Source organism: Portunus trituberculatus, chromosome 1 (assembly GCF_017591435.1).
Source record: "Portunus trituberculatus isolate SZX2019 chromosome 1, ASM1759143v1, whole genome shotgun sequence".
NCBI classification, from domain to species: Eukaryota; Metazoa; Arthropoda; class Malacostraca; order Decapoda; family Portunidae; genus Portunus; species Portunus trituberculatus.
The window spans coordinates 653,805-671,347 of record NC_059255.1 but is presented as its reverse complement, the minus strand read 5'-3'; the positions used below and the strand labels follow the sequence as shown (position 1 = coordinate 671,347).

At 40.6% G+C, this 17,543-nt stretch overlaps 1 protein-coding gene across 1 annotated transcript in view; it reads left to right on the top strand.

Moving 5' to 3' along the window:
* Nucleotides 1-17,543, top strand: part of LOC123507197 — a 336,550-nt gene that overhangs the window by 68,424 nt on the left and 250,583 nt on the right. The gene's annotated exons all lie outside the window — the stretch shown is intronic.

Here is a 17,543-nt window from a genome sequence, read left to right as displayed (position 1 = left end):
AGAGAGACATATAAACAAAATAATTGAGAAGTATTGAACTTATTGAGGAACATAAGAGTGGCGTTCATATATTTAGATGAAGAAATGATGAAGAAAATAATTACTGCAATGATAAGACCGAGGCTTGAATATGCAACAATACAGTGGGCTTGAACTTAAAGAAACACATAAGGAAACTAGAGAAAGTACAGAGGGCTGCAACAAAATGGTGCCTGACTTAAGAGATTTGACTTATGAAGACAGACTGAAAAGAATGCAACTTGACCCTGGAAAACAGAAGAGAAAGGGAGACCTGATAGCAATATACAGAGTGATGATTGGCATGGAAAAAATGGATAGGGAAGATCTGTGTATGTGGAATGAAAGAATGTCGAGAGGGCATGGGAAAAAACTAAAATGGACTTATAGGAGAGATGTGAAAATATAGCTTCCTCATAGAAGGGTGGAAGCATGGAATAGTTTAGACGTGGAAGTGGTCAAGCAAGGAATATTCATGATTTTAAGAAAAGCTGGACATTAATAGATATGGAGACGGGACAAGCATAGCTCTGTATGTTACAATTAGGTAAATTAGGTAAACACACACACACACACACACACACACACACACACACACACACAAAAAAAAAAGAACTATAATGATGGGAGATTTTAATTGTAAAGAGGTGTGTTGGGAGGACTGGTCAATGGAAGGATCAGAGACAACATGGGAAATACACTATTGACACTGGCAATGGAAAATGTGTTAACTCAGTGGGTCAAAGAAGATACTAGGTTTGGAGGAGAGGGAGCATCGTCAAGACTGGACTTGGTCTTTAGTACAGAGCCAATGGTCATTGAGGAGATGAGGGTGGAGTGCCCTTTAGCAAAAAGTGATCATGCAGTTTTGGAGTTCAAGGTGATAGATGAAGAGAAATCTAGAAGAAATGAAGAATATAAAGTGGGAAGATGGAATTATGCCAAGACAGATTTTGGAAACCTAAAGAAATTCTTTCAAGAGACAAATTGGATGAAATTCAAGAGTGCTAAGGGAGCAAATGAAAAGTGGAAGGAATTTATAAAAATATACAAAGAAGGTGAGAAAAAATTTGTACCAATAAGACAACATAGAGAAGTTGGAAAGCAGGACTGGTTTAACGATAGATGTGAAAAGGCTAGAACAAGAAAAGAGGATGCATGGAAGAGGTGGAGAAGGAAAAGACGGATTAAGCAGTGGAAAGTTACAAAAGAGCAAGAAATGAATATATGTTGATTAGAAGAGAAGAAAGAAAGAAACAAGAAAAGGATATAATTGATAAATGTAAAGACCAACCAAGGCTTTTTTACAGACATGTGAACAACAACATCAAAAATAGAGAAAGTATTGAAAGTTTAGAAGTAAATGGAGTATGCAGTGAAGATCCCAGGAAATGGCAGAGGCTATGAATGGATGCTTTGGAAGGTATTCACAAAGGAGACTGCTTTTGACAAACCACTGGTAATGGAACAGAAAGGGATTATGAAGGAGTTTCAAGTAACTGTGGAGGAGATCAAGAATATGATGGGGAGTTTAGAAGTGAGAAAAGCTGTGGGACCTGATGGGGTATCAGGATGGATTTTAAGAGAATGCAGGGAGCAACTGGCAGAAAAAGTTTGTGAAGTAATTGATGCCTCATTAAGGGAAGGTGTAGTGCCCCAAGACTGGAAAAGAGCTAACATTGTCCCAATCTATAAATCAGGTAACAAGAGAGACCCATTGAACTATAGACCAGTGTCACTTACAAGTGTGGTAGCTAAGATGTGTGAGAGGGTGGTGAAGAATAGATGGACAGACTTCTTGGAGAAAATGACATACTTTGTGAGTGTCAATTTGGTTTTAGAAAAGGGCGTTCATGCACGACAAACCTGATATGTTACTATTCGAGGGTGATAGATGTAATACAGGAAAGAGATGGTTGGGCTGATGGAATATATCTGGATTTAAAAAGGCCTTTGATAAGGTACCACACCGGAGACTGATCTGGAAACTTGAAATGGTAGGAGGAGTGCATGGCAGTTTACTAAAATGGATGGAAGACTTTTGGTAGGAAGAGAAATGAGAACAATAATTAAGGACAGACCATCAGAATGGGGCTTGGTGGAGAGTGGAGTTCCACAGGGATCAGTGTTGGCACCAGTAATGTTTGCGGTCTACATAAATGACATGGTGGATGGGGTGTCCAGTTATGTGAGCCTATTTGCAGACGATGCAAAATTGTTAAGAAAAGTGAGATGTGACAAAGATTGCGAACTACTCCAGGAAGACTTGGACAGAATATGGAAATGGAGCTGTACATGGCAAATGGAGTTCAACACGACAAAATGCAAGAAAATAGAGTTTGGCAAGAGTGAAAGAAGAATCAGGAGTATGTACAAGATAGGAAATGAAGACATAAAACCAGTCATGAAGAAAAAGACCTTGGGGTGACAATTACCAATGACCTATCGCCAGAGAGACATATAAACAAAATAATTGGAGAAGTATTGAACTTATTGAGGAACATAAGAGTGGCGTTCGTATATTTAGATGAAGAAATGATGAAGAAAATAATTACTGCAATGATAAGACCGAGGCTTGAATATGCAACAATACAGTGGGCTCGAACTTAAAGAAACACATAAGGAAACTAGAGAAAGTACAGAGGGCTGCAACAAAAATGGTGCCTGACTTAAGAGATTTGACTTATGAAGACAGACTGAAAAGAATGCAACTTGACCCTGGAAAACAGAAGAGAAAGGGGAGACCTGATAGCAATATACAGAGTGATGATTGGCATGGAAAAATGGATAGGGAAGATCTGTGTATGTGGAATGAAAGAATGTCGAGAGGGCATGGGAAAAAACTAAAATGGCCACTTATAGGAGAGATGTGAAAAATATAGCTTCCTCATAGAAGGGTGGAAGCATGGAATAGTTTAGACGTGGAAGTGGTCAATGCAAGGAATATTCATGATTTTAAGAAAAAGCTGGACATTAATAGATATGGAGACGGGACAACACGAGCATAGCTCTTTTCCCGTATGTTACAATTAGGTAAATACAATTAGGTAAATACACACACACACACACACACAGTCGATGGCGGAGGTGGTCGCTGAGCTCCAGAGCAATCATCTCTAATTCTACAGTTACCATTGCCTAAGAGTAACCAAGGTGGGAAAGGAGCTGGTAATGTTTGTCCCGTCTCCATATAGTCATGTTAACTGTTGATTAGCAAAATAATGTCCAGGAAGGTAAATATAAACTGTAGCCTGCGTTTGAGCCATCAGCTGGTTTGTTTACATCTGAGCAACATGGCGGCCGTGAACTCGAAAGATGAATCAGACTTCACAGGATTTCAAGGAATAATGGAGAAGAGCGCTTATGTGAAGAAAATTCTGGAGTTGGAAGGTAAAATTGAAAACTGTTTGAAAAGTATGGGGCCTGGAAACGAGTTATGACAATGTAAAGAAAGACTGTGCCGATATGAAGAAGGAAAATGAAGCACTGAAAGAGGAAGTTAAGCTAATTAAAGTGAATTGCGAAAAATGTGGAGAATCTCTAGGAAAAGTGATGGAGAAGCAGGCTGAATGGAAAAAAGTCAGGAAGTGGAAAGAAAGGAGGTAAATTACAAAGTTGCAAGTCTGGAAAAGGAAATCAAAGAGTCTGGGGAGAAAACTTTGGGCCTTGCTGAAATTATAGATCAACAGATCATAGAAGAGAAGATTGCTGAGAAAGTGGTGAAGGTTATTAAGTCAAATGAGACATTGGTGAGGGAAACTGTAGACAAAAAGAGATGTGTGGTGATATTTGGTGTGGAGGAGGATAAGACACCGAGTAAAATGGAGAGAGAGAAAACATAAAAAGGTGATAAATAATATCATTAATGTGGTGCAGGAGGAGGAAAAGACCTAGTACAAGAAATAGAGGACTTCCATAGAATTGGAAAGTTCACAAGAGAAGGTATGAGGCCAATAAGAATCAAACTTAAGTCACAAAAGGATGTAGATGAATTGGTGGAGAAGTCATGGAGGCTAGCCCAGCAGGAAACAACAAGGAAGATTTGGTTGAGAAGAGATCTCGGTGAAAAGGAAAGAGAAATGTTAAATGAGTTGAGAAAGGAGGCTTTGAAAAAAATGAAGAGAGGACAGAAGAGGAGAAGAAAGAGTTTTTCTGGAGAATCTTGGATATGAGACTGAGGAAGTGGTTCATAACCCAGAAAAGTACAGCAAGAAAGGACTAAAGAAACTTACGTATGAGCGGAATGTAATGTATTCCAACATAAATGGAGTGATATCGGGATTTTAGAACTCAACGATTACTTGAGGGACAAGAACCCAGATATTGTGGGTCTTACTGAAACAAAACTGAGAGAGGAGAAGACCTGATGATGGTTGGAGAAGGAAATATAATGTTTGGAAAAGAAATAGAGTAGGTAAGATGGGAGGAGGAGTGATGTTGCTGGTTAAAAAGATATAAAGGTGGATCAAGTGAAAGAAGGTATGGGAAAGGCAGAAGTGCTAAAGATCAGAGCAGAAACTAATGAAGGAAAAAGAGGCACTACATAGTGGTGTACGTACCACCTAAGACAAATGCATGGTCAGTACAGGAATATGAAGAAATGATAAGTGATACAGGAACATGTCTGGAAGAAATGTTGGGTGGCTGTGAACGAACTATAATGATGGGAGATTTTAATTGTAAAGAGGTGTGTTGGGAGGACTGGTCAATGGAAGGATCAGAGACAACATGGGAAATACACTATTGACACTGGCAATGGAAAATGTGTTAACTCAGTGGGTCAAAGAAGATACTAGGTTTGGAGGAGAGGAGCATCGTCAAGACTGGACTTGGTCTTTAGTACAGAGCCAATGGTCATTGAGGAGATGAGGGTGGAGTGCCCTTTAGCAAAGAGTGATCATGCAGTTTTGGAGTTCAAGGTGATAGACGAAGAGAAATCTAGAAGAAATGAAGAATATAAAGTGGGAAGATGGAATTATGCCAAGACAGATTTTGGAAACCTAAAGAAATTCTTTCAAGAGACAAATTGGATGAAATTCAAGAGTGCTAAGGAGCAAATGAAAAGTGGAAGGAATTTATAAAAATATACAAAGAAGGTGAGAAAAATTTGTACCAATAAGACAACATAGAGAAGTTGGAAAGCAGGACTGGTTTAACGATAGATGTGAAAAGGCTAGAACAAGAAAAGAGGATGCATGGAAGAGGTGGAGAAGGAAAAGACGGATTAAGCAGTGGGAAAGTTACAAAAGAGCAAGAAATGAATATGTGTTGATTAGAAGAGAAGAAAGAAAGAAACAAGAAAAGGATATAATTGATAAATGTAAAGACCAACCAAGGCTTTTTACAGACATGTGAACAACAACATCAAAAATAGAGAAAGTATTGAAAGTTTAGAAGTAAATGGAGTATGCAGTGAAGATCCCAGGAAATGGCAGAGGCTATGAATGGATGCTTTCGGAAGGTATTCACAAAGGAGACTGCTTTTGACAAACCACTGGTAATGGAACAGAAAGGGATTATGAAGGAGTTTCAAGTAACTGTGGAGGAGATCAAGAACATGATGGGGAGTTTAGAAGTGAGAAAAGCTGTGGGACCTGATGGGGTATCAGGATGGATTTTAAGAGAATGCAGGGAGCAATTGGCAGAAAAAGTTTGTGAAGTAATTGATGCCTCATTAAGGGAAGGTGTAGTGCCCCAAGACTGGAAAAGAGCTAACATTGTCCCAATCTATAAATCAGGTAACAAGAGAGACCCATTGAACTATAGACCAGTGTCACTTACAAGTGTGGTAGCTAAGATGTGTGAGAGGGTGGTGAAGAATAGATGGACAGACTTCTTGGAGAAAAATGACATACTTTGTGAGTGTCAATTTGGTTTTAGAAAAGGGCGTTCATGCACGACAAACCTGATATGTTACTATTCGAGGGTGATAGATGTAATACAGGAAAGAGATGGTTGGGCTGATGGAATATATCTGGATTTAAAAAGGCCTTTGATAAGGTACCACACCGGAGACTGATCTGGAAACTTGAAATGGTAGGAGGAGTGCATGGCAGTTTACTAAAATGGATGGAAGACTTTTGGTAGGAAGAGAAATGAGAACAATAATTAAGGACAGACCATCAGAATGGGGATTGGTGGAGAGTGGAGTTCCACAGGGATCAGTGTTGGCACCAGTAATGTTCGCGGTCTACATAAATGACATGGTGGATGGGGTGTCCAGTTATGTGAGCCTATTTGCAGACGATGCAAAATTGTTAAGAAAAGTGAGATGTGACAAAGATTGCGAACTACTCCAGGAAGACTTGGACAGAATATGGAAATGGAGCTGTACATGGCAAATGGAGTTCAACACGACAAAATGCAAGAAAATAGAGTTTGGCAAGAGTGAAAGAAGAATCAGGAGTATGTACAAGATAGGAAATGAAGACATAAAACCAGTCATGAAGAAAAAGACCTTGGGGTGACAATTACCAATGACCTATCGCCAGAGAGACATATAAACAAAATAATTGGAGAAGTATTGAACTTATTGAGGAACATAAGAGTGGCGTTCGTATATTTAGATGAAGAAATGATGAAGAAAATAATTACTGCAATGATAAGACCGAGGCTTGAATATGCAACAATACAGTGGGCTCCGAACTTAAAGAAACACATAAGGAAACTAGAGAAAGTACAGAGGGCTGCAACGAAAATGGTGCCTGACTTAAGAGATTTGACTTATGAAGACAGACTGAAAAGAATGCAACTTCCGACCCTGGAAAACAGAAGAGAAAGGGAGACCTGATAGCAATATACAGAGTGATGATTGGCATGGAAAAATGGATAGGGAAGATCTGTGTATGTGGAATGAAAGAATGTCGAGAGGGCATGGGAAAAACTAAAATGGCCACTTATAGGAGAGATGTGAAAAATATAGCTTCCCTCATAGAAGGGTGGAAGCATGGAATAGTTTAGACGTGGAAGTGGTCAACGCAAGGAATATTCATGATTTTAAGAAAAGCTGGACATTAATAGATATGGAGACGGGACAACACGAGCATAGCTCTTTTCCCATATGTTACAATTAGGTAAATACAATTAGGTAAATACACACACACACACACACACAATTAGGTAAATACAATTAGGTAAATACACACACACACACACACACACACACACACACACACACACACACACACACACAACAAATTTTCTAATTCTCTCTCTCTCTCTCTCTCTCTCTCTCTCTCTCTCTCTCTCTCTCTCTCTCTCTCTCTCTCTCTCTCCTTCGTTTCCTCTCCTTCCCTCCCTCCCTCTTCCTCTCAAAAGATAAGCTACATGCATCCCACTTGTGTTTAAAATATTAGCAAATGTCACTCTCTCTCTCTCTCTCTCTCTCTCTCTCTCTCTCTCTCTCTCTCTCTCTCTCTCTCTCTCTCTCTCTCTCTCTCTCTCTCTCTCTCGAAGAGAGAAGCGTCCAATTTCCTTTTCGAAGGCGATATAGTGACTAAAAAATAGCAGCATAATACACAAAGACGACAAGTATGACAAGCTTGCACGAGTTTCCCGTGCTCGGGCGCGCGGCACTACCACCCGTATATCATACAGGTGGGCTTTTTTAACATCCGGCATGAAGGGGTTAAAGTCACCCAAGACAATAAGTGCATCATGACAGGGACACTGATCCAGGACAGAGTCGACTTTGGCGTAGTATGTCTCATTCTCTTCAGTTTCATATATAGGCAAACCCCACTTAACGAACGTTCACACAACAAAATTTCCCTACAAAGAACATTTCATTTTACTACCATCTGCTCGTATAATGAAAACAAAACTCGCTTTAACGTAATTTTATCCTGGTAAATTTTTCCAAGTTTGAAAAACCCGCCGTATTACGCAAGCCAACAGGCTTTTTTATACGCCAGCGCCTCTTGTGGATAAAATGCACACCACTCACTCCCCTACCCTTCCCTGCTCTTAGTTCAAAACAATAACAGCATCCAGCAGCAGCTCATCTTCCCTCGCTCAACATGCCACCAAAACGCCCTGCGACCAGCTCTGCAATGTTGCCTAGTGTTGCTAAGAAGACCAGGAAGTCTCTTACTCTTGAAGTGAAGCTGGATATTATTCACAGACATGAGAGAGGCGAGAAAACTAATAGCATTGCTCGCCACCATCTTGACTCCATCTACTGTCTCTACTATTTTCAAGTCAGCAGACTCTATTAAGAAAGACCGTATCTTCCTTGCAAGCTAAAGGAACCACCTGAACTTGTGACTCTGCAATGGATGAAATGAAAAACCTTTAGGAAATGAGGTACATAAGTTTTGTATGGGGTATAATGATGTGCCTTTTGTTTACATTCCACAGGTTGCCAGCTTGCGTCTTTCCTACTCCACTCTGCCTCTCTACAGAAATTTAAGATCATCAACATTATAAAGTTACCTACATACATACATTAGTGTACATTATAATGACTTAGTCTTAGATTAAACTGCTTAAATGTTTAACTTCATCATTTTTAGTTTCATCAAACCTTTTACTGTACTATGATGCACTCTCGCTTTGTTTACTCTCAATGGAAATTCAAGTCAGGTGTCAAACTTATTATAATTTGTTTGCTTAATGAAAATTCACATAACGAACGTTTTTTAGGAATGTAACCCATTTGTTAAGGGGGGTTGCCTGTACTTTGGTAGGAGCGTATACTGCAACAACAGACGTGAAGCCTAGACTGTGCTTTAACCTTAGTTGGATTATACACTCATCAACCTGAGTAACCTCTACAACGGATGGCTGCAGTCTGCTGGAGACAGCTATGGCTACACCCTTGACATGATGACCATTGCTCATGCTGGACCAGTAGTATGTAAAACCCTTGCTACTGGTCTCACCACTGCCAGGCATCCTTGTCTCAGAGTCCCACCATATCCACCCTCAACCTATTGAGCTCATCCAATAGATGAGGCAGTCATTGATCCTCTGAGAGGCTCAGGACATTCCAGGAGCCTACACGTAGAACCCTCCAAGGTTTACTCCAGGAATGGTCTGACAGGCAGATGCCACATCTGTAACCCCACCGGCAACCCCAAGGTCAGAAATAGGGCGAGGAGATCCTCCCATCCCTCTCAAGACACAGGGATCTCTCAAGCTTTTCTCTGCATCTGTCATACGGGTAGGCAAGCCCCTCTGGTACTTTAGCATCCATGGGGGAGGGGTTGCAAGACCCACTCCTACCAAAGTCAGCCTTGGGCAGGGACACTGATATCCCTGAGGGTAAAAACCCTGACTGCCAAAGAAAGGACAAAAAGGGAGGCAAAGACAGTAGAAACAGAATGGGAATAGCTGTGGGAGGTAGAGGGCACTCACTCTTCACTTGGATAGAATTCACCCACCACTAAGATTAGCAAAGAGGATAACTTAGAGAGCCTGCAAGCAGGAGCATGACATAATCTCTTCCTTTGCTTCTCTCTGTTGCACTGGGGGAGTGCTGTATAGCGATTTGAGGGGTGGCACCTCACCACAGAGACCAATATTAGTGGTAAAATGACAAGGAAAACAGGCAATATACCGCCATGTTTAGAGAGTGTTTATTGTGCTACGCCCACCTTGTGGCATATGCCACTCATGTCCCTTTAAATGTGTCAGAATGAGTGTTACCATATGCATATGCCAATATTTCTTATACCATATGAATTCAGAATATTTTCTTGCAATAATCTGCAGGGACTGAGCGAATTTTCATCATAATTTACTAAATCTTTACCGCAGCATGCTCTTAAGCTGGATGAGGGACTACTTAATAGAGAGAGAAATGGGGACTGTAATAAGAGACATCTCATGAACTCTTAAATGGAAATGCCCAATTTCACTAACGCTAATTATGTCATGACTACATTTGGACCCACTGCAAAAAATATTGGAAAAAAATGTTTTGGATTATCTTTATTGAGTTACACCAGGTTAGATTTGAAAAAGAAAACATCTTGTAAGATGAAAGTAAAAACATTCAAATTTACGGTCATATTTAATTTTCATGATTTATTTAAAAAAATATTGAAAATAATAGTGACTGCCATATAAATAAAAATTATTTGGAAATAAAAGTAAGAAAATTGAATATTCTCTAACTAAAGTGGTTGATTTTTCTAAGAAATAGTGTATAATTCCTAATTTGCTTCCCAATTGTGGTGTTCTGACCAAATGAAGATGAAAAATTTTTGTTTCTCATTTTTTTTATATAAACAAGTAAATAACCAAATAAAACAGAACATGCATACTCACAATATGGTTTATCATGATAACTTTTGCTTGAACATATTACTTAAATCATTATCTGAAAATTATTTATAAATTGTATGCATTCCATCCCAATTGTGGTGGTGTGAACAAAAGGAAGGTGATTCCTGAAAATGTGATTTTCTCTAAATAACCAAGTCCGCTGTGAGTGGCTCACAGACTTCAGTGAATGTTATTTCACCTGTGAGATCTACAGTTTCCTTAGCCAACAGCTGCTGTATTCTTTCATCAGGCAGTCCACAGGGATGCTACACATCAAATTTACCTATGAAAGAAACCAGAAGAATAAATAATAGTAACTATTACACACATGTAGAACGAGAGAATAACTGTAACAGGACTCTTATCAAATCCCAGCCAACATATTTAGTGTGATTTAGAGATGATAAAGACCTGTATACCACATATACAGGTCTATAAACAATGTTTTGCCCAATATGTATGTTCATTAGAATATTTCATAAACCGACCTAGTGGGTCCACCTGGCGTCACAGTCTTTACCTAGGAAGGAAAGAACATCACCAGCGAGGAGCCCGTTTGTCCTCCCCTAGATCTGATGATCAACAGACACTCAACTCACCCATAGACCTTGGAGCCAGGTGTGCTTGAAAAAATGGCGTACTTTTTCAAAACCACTAACATGTGACTCCAAGTGGAGTCTTGTTCCCATTTAAGGGTTAAGTTGGAGCGCAGTAACTAGTGAAGTACCACAGGGTTCAGTGCTGGCACCAATGATGTTCCATATATATTTTTGTGATATACAAGAGGGTTTGAGTAGCTATATAAATTTGTTTGCAGATGATGCAAAACTATTGAGAGTAATGAAGAACAATGAGGACTGTATGAAATTGCAAGGAGATATTAACACGATCTGAAAGTGGAGCTGAAAGTGGAAATTACAATTTAATGCTAAGAAATACCATGTGATGGAAATGGGTAAAATTAATAGAAGATCTATGAGGGAATAGAATATGGGAAAAGAGATTATAATGAAAACAAATGAAGAGAAAGATCTGGGAGTGGTTTTCCTTCAGCAAACCACCTAACTGCTAGAGGGAGCACCACATGAGATACGCCACGTTGCCACGCACCAGCAGTTGCTTCGCTGCTCGCGCACGGTGCAGACGTGTCGTCGATTCGTCTTGATTTTCCTGTTATCCGTGTTTGGAGCGGGCTGCCTTACTTTATTTCCACTTGTCTCACTGTTATCCACGATTGGAGCGGGTCTGGTAAGGCATGGTGAGCTAGATTTGCAGCATTTGTGCCTCGTGATTTTGGTGAAGCGGGGTAAGTCGTCAAAGTTACTCAATGTTTTTTCCCGTTATCTGAAATAAGAGCGGGTTCGTTTATGGTTTATTTGCCTGTTTTTTCCCCGTTATCTACATAAGAGCGGGCTTATTTATGATTACTTGACGTGTTTTTTCCCGTTATCTGTATGAAGAGCTGGTTTGCCCCCCGTTGGTAAGGCTCTTGGCTGGGTGAGTTAGCTCAGATTTACGTTGTTTAATGCAGTTCAGCTGGCTGCCAGCATGTCATCATCTGACTCTTCCCCTTCTACTGATCGTAGCAAGACTAGGGGCCACTATTCTTCCAAGTGGAAGAATGATCGGAGGCTTTCATCAGGATCCAAGAGCGTGGTCAGTGGTGGTTCACATAAGAGGGCTGGCCCCGCGGCCGCCACTGACCCTGCCGTTTGGGGGTTGGTCTTTTATCCAAGATTTTGGAGGCTTTGGCTGCCCTTCAGGAGGACGTGAACAAACTTAAGTGTGATAAGAACATGGTGAGTGATAGTGCTCGTGTGAGTTCGGAACCTGGCGTTTCTTTCTCTGGTTTTGGCTCTGGTAAAGACTCAGGCGGGGAACATGCTCGCTCTGCTTCCCCCTCCTCCCCGTGCTGCGGGAGGTTTTTCTGAGTCCAAACAGGATGTGAGTGCTGAGGAAGGAGAAATTCAAGAAGAGGCTCAAACAGGCAGTATTTTGCTACAGGCAGCAAAATCTTTTGGTCCCACGGTTGAGTGTGCTGAGGAGCTTGAGGAGCCAGTTGCTGCCATGGTGTACCACCTGTTTGCTCACGGCATGACGGAAGAAGACTATAAAGACGTTTTAGATGCTGACGTTACCAAGCGGCCTAGCAATTGCCCGGGGCTGATTCCCGTGGAGTGCAACACACAGGTGTTGGATGCTCTGTCCACGGAGGCAAAGAAGTCTGATTTCAGACTCAAAGAGGTAGGTAAGGATATTATCAAAGCCGCCACTATCCTTGTTAAGTCTCTGTCTGTGCTGGATAAGTTGGCCTTGGAGGACGGGAACCCTGTTATTGGTCAGGAGGTAGCTATGCTCAATGGCGCTTTGGCATTACTGGGAATGCCAACCTCCGCACTAACCTAACCAGGCGGCACATCATCAAGCGTGAGATTAATCAAAAGTACTCACACTTGTGTTATGATAAGGCACCCATGACGGGTTTATTATTTGGGGACGATCTTTAGCAGGCTGCCAAGCAGATTGATGAAGCTGAGAGGCTGAAGAACAAAATCTCCAACAAAAAGCCTTTCCATTATTGGTCACCAGGTTTTGGGAAGTTTGGTGGAACCAGGCAACAGAGCTTCTTTGGCAAGTCTGGTTTCCGGGGCCTGTCTTCACGGTTTAAACCTTACGGGCAATGCAAAGCTGGCACCAGAGGGGACCAGTGATCCTTTTCTCCAAGGAGACACTCGTCTTCAAAAAACTGGAGAGGCCGGGGACTCAACAGCCCCCGGCAGTAATCCAGGTAAGACAGGAATTTGAAGCAGGGCAGCTTCACAAGTTTGTTGACGAGTGGTGTAAACTTACCAGTGACCCCTTCATCCTAGACACTGTTCAACATTGTCATCTTGAGATAGATGAAGATAAAATAGGACATTTATTCTCTTAGGAAGTAGAATACTGATTTGGAGTTGAGGAGAAAGTTATCTTGAGTATGGAGATTGAGAAGTTGTTAAGTCTAAAGGTTATGAAAGAGACTCACAGACAGGATCACCAGATTATTTCACCCGTTTTCTTGAGGAAGCAAACGGGTTACAGACTGGTGATCAATTTGGAAAAATTGAACAAATTCATGGCATACAAACATTTTAAAATGGAAAATTTTGAAGAGGCGATCAGGTTAGTTAGTAGAGGTGATCTTATGGCTTCAGTAGACCTTACGCATGCCTATTACTCAGTATAAATTGCTGAAGAACAACAGAGATATCTTTGCTTCAAATGGTCAGGTAAAATTTATCAATTCACTTGTCTGGATAATGGCATTTCAGAGGGTCCTCGTATTTTTACTAAACTTATGAAGCCATTTTTTTCAGCATTGCGGTTCAAAGGCCACACCATCACTTCTTTTATTGATGACACGCTTATGTGTAGTAAATCTGTAGAGGGGTGTTATGCTTGTTTGAAAGACACAGTGGAGCTCCTCCAATCGGTTGGTTTCTGCATTAATGTGGATAAGTCTGTCATGGTACCTACCACACGTATTGAGTATCTTGGTAACATCATAGATTCAATGGCCATGAACGTCACCCTTCCCCCTCGCAGAGTAGAGAAGATAGTGAGACATTGCTCTTCTTTGGTAAGTAAGACCAAAGTGAAAATCAGAGAGGTAGCACGTGTAATTGGGCTACTGGTGGCTGCTATCCCAGCAGTGGAATTGGGCAAACTTCATTATAGGACATTAGAAAGGGAAAAAATTAAGGCATTAAAATCACAAAAAGGAGATTTTGACAAATAGATGGTGATTTCGGATGCAATGAAACATGAGCTGAACTGGTGGATTGCTGAAATAGGTACTCAGGACAAAAATTTTCCGGGAAGCTGCAAATGTTGAGATCTTTATGGATGCTTCTGATTTAGGCTGGGGTGGTTGCTTTCTAGAACACTCTACCAATGAAAAATGGACGCCTGAAAAACAACAATTACACATTAATGCCTAAGAACTTAAGGCCATCCTGTTCACCCTACAATCCTTTGCACACTTCCTAAAGGGCTGCCATGTCAAAGTGTTGTGCAATAACACCACTGCAAGTAGCTATGTTAATGAGATGGGTGGAACTAAGTCTATTATGTGTAATGTGATTTGCATTGATATTTGGAACTGGTGTATTGCAAATGGGATCTGGCTTACTTGTGCTCACATTCCGGGTAGGAATAATGTATTAGCAGATGCAGCATCACGGAACTTTAATGATCGGCATGAATGGCAGCTTAATTCTAAGATTTTTAGCAAGTTGTGCTTAATCTTTGGGACTCCTTCCATTGACTTATTTGCATCTAGAATTAATAAGCAATTGGACTATTTATGTTCCTGGCATCCAGACCCAGACACATTGATGCTTTTACCCTAAATTGGGCTAAATTTGACTTGATTTATATTTTCCCCTCTTTTCTCTCATCACTAGATGTCTTCAGAAAATGAAGGTAGAGAAAGCGAAGGGGTGGCTCATTGTTCCTCTCTGGGCATCTCAACCGTGGATGAGTCTCCTTATGCGGATGCTGGTCAACGAAACGAGGATCATAAATCAGAAAGTGAATGTCTTGCAGCATCCGTCGTCAAAAGAGGTACACCCAATCTTGCGACACACCAAACTGATGGCTTGTCTCTTGTCAGGCATCAGCTCAGAGAGCGAGGCGTATCTAGAGAGGGTACGGACATTGTCATGGCCTCGTGGAAATCAGGTACTGCACGCCAATACAGAACACATATTAACAGATGGTCGCTATTTTGTAATAGATGGCACGTCAATCCCCCTACTCCCTCTGTAGCTGATGTTTTGAATTTTCTGTCAGAAACTTTTCACGGAGGGTTGGGATATGACTTCGTTAACACGGCCAGGGGAGCTCTGTCTGCACTAGGCATTATTTTAGAGGGATGCAGAGCTGGGACTCGTCCACTTATAAACAGGTTCTTGCGTGGTATATTTAACTTAAGACCATCTTGCCCCAGATATGCAGAAACCTGGGATGTACAGCCTGTGTTGATGAAGCTCCGGACCATGAACCAGTTAAGTGAACTTTCTCTGAAGGAATTGACTCTCAAGCTGGTGATGCTGATGGCTTTGACACAAGCTGCACGGGTTCAAACTTTACATTTATTGTTATGTAAGGAGGCTTGGATAGATGACTCCTGTATCACTCTTTGGTTAGGAGGAAACTTAAAAGAGTGCCGTCTAGAATTTAATGTTCAAATGGTAAAATTTTTTGCTTATGATCAGGATTCTCGACTTTGTGTTGTACAAACTTTGAAGGAATATCTTTTGAGAACTGAAAATTTGAGAAAGACCTCTGGTCATGATCATGGGAAACTCCTTATCAGTTTCATTAAACCACATGGTGGCATTTCCAAGGACACTGGCAAGGTGGATAAAGACTATGCTGACGGATTGTGGTATCAATACCAAAAAACACACGGCTGGCAGTGTTCGCTCTGCCTCAGGGTCTAAGGCAAAGGCCCTAAATGTACCTATTCACACTATCCTGGCAAAGGCAGGTTGGATGCAGGAGACCACCTTTGCCAGACATTATAATAATGAAATTTCCCAGGTCACAGATCCTTTTCAAAGGGCAGTACTTGAACTTGCATAATTAAGTTTTGCTGTTATCTCCATAATTCATAATTTGTAACCAGGTTGGTTATGTTGTGATTCATTTATATATTATTTGGTATTATTTGTAATAAGAATGATTTTTCAATTTAGAATGAAATTGGGGTTTATATTTCTCAGTTCTTTTCTATTTGGAGATGGATGTGCTTATTTGGTTAAGGAGAACCCCCACATGGCTTTAAAATCTCATGTGATGCTCCCTCTAGCAGTTAGGTGGTTTGCTGAAGGAAAATTAATGAAGTACATGAGACTTCCCATAGGTCAGCTGAAATGTGCTTCAGATTTTACAATGCAAACCACCACTGCTAGAAGGGAGCATTCACGTGCCCTCCGCTCCCGCCCTTTGTACGGTCAATAGGTTGGCTGACTTTTACGACAGGCGTTACTCTGTATTTCTTGTGCATGTGGGTGCTTCTCCTTTCTTTGAAGTCTGCTGGTGCATGGCAACGTGGCATATCTCATGTGAATGCTCCCTTCTAGCAGTGGTGGTTTGCATCGTAAAATCTGAAGCACATTTCAACTGACCTATGGTAAGTCTCATGTACTTCATTAATTATACAAAACATCCTGATGCCAGGAAGATACATAAATGGGTTATTTACTAGAACATATAAGACACTAACAAATATCATGGTGGCATTTAATTACATGGATAAGAGTACAGTGAAAAAAATCATAACTTCAGTATGATAAGAACCAGACTTGAATATCCAGCAGTGGTGTGGTCTCCACATATGCAAAAGAATATAAAAAAATTTGAAAGAATCCAAAGGACAGGTATAAAATTGGTGCCAAAGATAAAGGAAAGACTGGAGGAAATAGGACTACCATCTTTGAAAACTAGATGGGAAAGAGAATATATAATAACTTTGTATAAGATAATAAACTGTATGGAAAAGATAGACAGACTGTACTGAGCTGATCTCATCAAACTTCATATGAAAAGCACCAAAGGATATGGAAGGAAACTGAAAATGAGTGATTGCAAAAGAGACAAAGAAATGTAGCTTTCCTCCTAGATGTATAGCAACATGGAACAAACTTGATGAAACATTGTGTGCAAAGACCATACAGAAATTTAAGCAAAATTTTGATAGAAACGGATCGGGAGGCAGGACAGCACAAGCCTAGTGTGGGTCTTTCTCTATATGTCACAACTAGGTAAACAACTAGGTAAATACGCGCAGTTGTAGCCAGTTCCACGATTGATACTCGGACAACATGTTTAAATAATATAATGTAGCCCTGTGGCTAGGTGTTCTCATTTCTCACACCAGCCTTGCTTATTTTAGCAATATTACCACTGTTTTTTAGAAATTATCATCACAACAAAACATGATAAAACTACATATAAATTTCAAGTATTACAAAAGTCTCAACTTTGATCCCTTCAGTTGAAATAAGGTTTCCTTTCAGTACCAAAGCTGATGGGCAATTTTCGTTAAGATACCAACAGATATTGCAGCTGCTGTTTGACATTTCGTATCATTGGTTTTGGTGGGAGAGCCAGTGGTCCATATTGCACCACTGGTCCACTTCACCCCAGCTTCCCCTTCATCATGGTAGAAGAGCATGCAAGTAAAAACATGAGATCATGCCAATGCTTTC